The sequence below is a fragment of the Nicotiana attenuata genome, unplaced genomic scaffold (genome assembly GCF_001879085.1).
Source record: "Nicotiana attenuata strain UT unplaced genomic scaffold, NIATTr2, whole genome shotgun sequence".
Taxonomy (NCBI): Eukaryota; Viridiplantae; Streptophyta; class Magnoliopsida; order Solanales; family Solanaceae; genus Nicotiana; species Nicotiana attenuata.
The window spans coordinates 57,007-62,110 of NW_017671668.1; positions in this window are offsets into that span (position 1 = coordinate 57,007).

Here is a 5,104-nt window from a genome sequence, read left to right on the forward strand (position 1 = left end):
ACCATTTTTTCCCCGTACCTCGGTATCATTCATCGCTCCTCGGCTCGAGCATTCACCACCTCGGTTTTCGCCCCGAAAGATCGGACGATAGTTTCATGATCATCTTCGCCTGGGCAGAGTCATCCGCACGAACAGCCTAATTTTGCGCCTCAAGTGCGGAAACCCTGGCCTGAGCTCTCCTTTTTCGCCTCGGAACGGATATTCACGCGCGTGTAGCTCAATGAATTCATGTTTGGCTTTGCCAACTTCACCCCAAAGTTGCTCCAGCTCACTCGCCCTGTCCTCCAACTGAAACAACAACCCGTCAAAACGGAAAAAAGGGAGTGCAATTCGGCACAGAATGCAGGATACCTGTTTCTCCAAGAGGGGCCTCCCGGACCCAACTCCGGTCGGCCTCACGACGCAAAAAGACCGAAGGACAGGCAAGCTCGACAAAAACCCGACTCGAGGCTAGAAACAGCTGTACAAAACGAAAAGGTTCCGACGGCTGCCTGCATTAGCAAACCACACTCAAAGGTTCTCTGGCCTATGTGGACTGGTTCCAAACCCGCCAGGGTCCCGCCGAAACACGGAAACCAGTCCGTCGGATCAAACACAATACAATGGAGGTAAAGAAATTCATGACTCCTCTCACATATATATATATATATATATATATATATATATATATATATATATATATGCGCGAGAGGTGCGCTCTAGTCTACAAGCATAAATCTGCAAAAAACATTACAAAGGAGAATGGCAAGGTCGACGCTCCGATAACGGGCATTCTTCGGGGCATCAGCGGTAAACAAGTCGGGCACCACGCCCGACTACCTTCGCTCAAGTTAGATCTTCCAGAAAGATGGTGTCCCTGGCATAAGTCCTTGCAAACAAATGCTTCCTTCAAAGGCATGCTCCGACCTGGCTCAAATCATCGGCGATAAGTCACCACTCCTTCATCATCCACAGTTTAGCTTGGCGCTATGCCAATCCGAATACCAGCTGTTCCCAATCCGGGCTCTTCGAAAGATCAAGATGCGGTTCTACGGCCACATCAACTCGAACCAAAGCCGAAAGATCCCGGTAGCGGAGGGATCGCACCAAAACCTGCCACGGCAGGAAGCCGGCAAGGCTTACGCAACGACCAAGCACCTTCCCGGGTACCCCTACACTTGTGGGATTTAAGGAACAACACCCAGCTCGGATAACGCACTCTCCCGGAGGTTCAGTCCAGTCTTGTCCCAATGGAAGCTCCTTCACAAGTATGCAACAAATATTCCATCTGTCGTCATGCCCGGTTTATGTCGTACCCCAGACAAGAAGCTGCCAAAGGCGTGATCCGCCAAGCTCCATAAAATCAGTAAGCTCTGGGAAACCCCGGACGGAAGCAACTTCACAAGCACATAAAGACCGGAACGAGCTAGCACAAAATCGAAGGCGCCGACCCCGGCGCCAACTCCAACCCTTAGGACTTCCGCCATAATGAGACAATGCCCAAAAGCAGACCAACAATGTCTTCATCAAATTGGCGAGCCACCCCAAGAGGTCTTCGCCATAGGGGGCTGATTTACAGAGGAGAAGGCGTACTTAACAAAAACCCCCGCACAAGACGGACCCCGGATAATGACGAGGACGGCCCGAAGCACAACCGTTTCTCCATTTACAGATCACCTCCGAGAAGTTACCGGCATTCCGAGACCGTAGATCCCCAGACAAGTTTTCTCTCAACGGCCGTTTTTTACGAGGACCAAAGGCTCCGATCACACTTTTTCACGGAGATAGGGCTCCGATGGCCTAAGATTATGGCCCAATTTGGGCCTAGTTGAGGGGAATCACGAAAAGGACCCCGCACACAACTAGTTCGTCAACATAAGGCCGGATACAGCACTCGCACCCAAGGCTAGTATCACAGACGACATAACAGGAACATGCACTCGAAGACACCAAAAGGAAAATATATATATATATATATATATATATATATATATATAAAGGAACGAGGCAAATATCGAAGGAAGAAACCAAGAGAAAATCTTTTGTATTTGCACAAGTATTCGCTTACAACAATCCTCGAGATATCCTTACATACGGTTACACAGAAAGAGTGAAGAAGTACAGGTAATACCCTAGCGTAAAGATCTAGCATGTCTATGTTACGCTTCCATTGCCGCTCCCTCAGGCATACGACCTCAAAGACAATATCTTCCATGGTCGATTCCCTCGGGAATCTCATCCCGAATCCTCCCGAAAATGGCATCTTCAAAAGGAGGGGTATTGAAGAGGGAGACGGAGGAGAAGAGCAAAATGACGAAGAGATGCCAGAAGAAGACCGGAAGTGGCTGGGTGAAAAGTTTGGCTGGTACAAACCCCGCTAGTACCACCATCTCGAGGTCATTTCTTGAAACGCTTCCACGGCCCAGGAGGCAACTGCCGGCGGAGACCATCACCACACCCCTCAGGAATCCAAAGAGGGTGTAACACACCGGGCCGAGGAAGGAGGGTGAGCAGCAGTGTATAATCCGAGCCCCCTCTTGAGCAGCGGTGCATAATCCAAATTTTTCCCCGATTCGAAGGAAATCGACCCCCTACTTCGTCGCTACGAGCCAGCGGGAACAGCAACAATAACAACAACAACAACAACAACAACAACGATAACCTCATGGCGGCATAATTACGTCAAACCGAGAAGGGATCGAAAGTTGCGCCATGGAAAAAACGGCGTAAGGTCCTGAGGCCGTGGGCCTCAAGCATAGCGAAAAATTAAAAATGACAGGAAAGGAAAGGAGGATGAATATCGAAAGAGGTTCGAATGAAAAACTAATCACGAGAAGCCCCTTATATAGGGGGGATACCAAGTAACCGATAGCACCATTACTGCCCTCAAAAAGCGTAACGACAGCCGCAATTAATGCGTTCATGGAAGCTGAATCAATAAAACTAATGATATGATCCTGAGAAGCAAGGAATCACGATATTTCTAGAAAACCCTGGAGCAGCGAAAAGACGGAACGCCTCGACATCTGTGTGAAGGGCTACACCAACAGCATAATATCATTTCAAGAACCCGTGGAACGGGATGTCAAAAACATTTCTTATCGCTACCCTCAAAGAAACGCGGAGACTATCTGTACGCGGTGAAATCAGAGGGCTCGATTTCCCGCCATCAAGCCATCTCGGGAAGGTACCTCGATATCCCGAGGATATGACGCCACCTCGGTTAGATATCTCGAGACCCCGAGGATATAAAGCCGCAGCTCAGTCCTTTCCTCCGGGGTCTATCAAGACCTGATTCGAAGATGAGATCGGGACAAAGAAAGGAGTTCCCCGAGGCACGCGGTTGAATCTGTCAGGACTAGCCTATCCCTAGCCTCTGCTGGGATGTCACGTCAAGCCGTCACATCTCCATATTTCGTATATTAAATATACATGTATTCCGAGTTTCCTCTCATATATAAAGGGGACTCGCCCTACCTTGTAAGGGACTGATGTTGCTCCCACAATTCTACAAAGTGCAATAATCTCTCTCTCTCTCTCTCTCTCTCTCTCTCTCTTTTCTTACAAAAGCTCACTGGTTCTCACTGATACTGAGGATACCTCGATATCCTTTTCCTCTATACATGTTCTGCATTTTACATATGTTCTTCATCGTACAAACTCAATTTCGGTTGTAAATAGCTTCATTCGATTATATTTCTAGCTGTTAGATTACTCCCGAGTATCCCCGACAACCCGAGCTCGACCCCAAGGTCGACCTCGAAGTCCCAATCGACCCATCTTACGCCCGGGTAGCAGACCCTTTGGTCCGCTCGTTACCTCATTTATCTCCCCACCCATCGTTAAAATTCATAATACTAGCATCATCTACTCTAACAAACTAGCTTGGGAATAGATCACGTATTTTTAGAGTCCAATTTAATAAATTTAATTGTTGTTACCATTTTCACGGTAAACAAACAACATGGCTGAGTACGAGGCGTGCATTCTGGGTTTGAGGTTAGCTGTAGATATGGGGGTCCAGGAAGTCTTAGTTTTGGGAGATTCGGATCTTTTGGTACACCAAATTCAGGGAGAGTGGGAGACTCGGGATTTAAAGCTCATACCGTATCGACAATGTTTGCAGGATCTTTGTCAACGCTTCAGATCAGTAGAGTTCAGGCATATTCCTAGGATCCATAATGAGGTTGTCGATGCCTTGGCTACCTTAGTATCAATGTTACACCATCCAGATAAGGCTTATGTTGACCCTCTGCATATTCAAGTCCGTGACCAGCATGCTTACTGTAATGTGGTTGAGGAGGAACTTGATGGTGAACCATGGTTTCGTGATATCCGAGAATACATCAAGATGGGGGTGTATCCGATACAGGCTACAGGTGATCAAAAAAGAACAATTCGACGTTTGGCTAGTGGATTTTTCTTAAGCGGAGGAATTTTGTACAAGAGGACTCCAGATCTCGGGCTGTTGAGGTGCATAGGTGCTAAACAAGCCACGACTATCATGACCGAAGTGCATTCCGGTGTTTGCGGGCCGCATATGAGTGGGTATGTTCTGGCAAAGAAAATTCTTCGAGCAGGGTATTATTGGCTCACCATGGAACGAGATTGCATCAGCTTTGTGCGCAAGTGTCATCAATGCCAGGTACATGGTGATTTGATTCATTCTCCGCTGTATGAGTTGCATACAGTGTCCGCGCCTTGGCCTTTTGTTGCTTGGGGCATGGACGTCATTGGGCCAATTGAACCAGCGGCATCAAATGGGCACAGGTTCATTCTGGTAGCCATCGATTACTTTACTAAGTGGGTTGAAGCTATGACTTTCAAATCCGTGACCAAGAAGGCAGTGGTTGACTTTGTTCACGCGAACAACATTTGTTGGTTCGGAATTCCAAAGGTAATCATCACGGACTATGGTGCTAATCTTAATAGCCATTTAATGAAAGAAGTATGCCAGCAGTTCAAGATTATGCATCGAAATTCCACTCCATATCGCCCCAAGGCAAATGGAGCGGTTGAGGCAGCCAATAAGAACATAAAGAAGCTACTTCGAAAAATGGTGCAAGGTTCTAGGCAATGGCATGAAAAGTTTCCCTTTACGTTGCTGGGTTACCGCACTACTGTT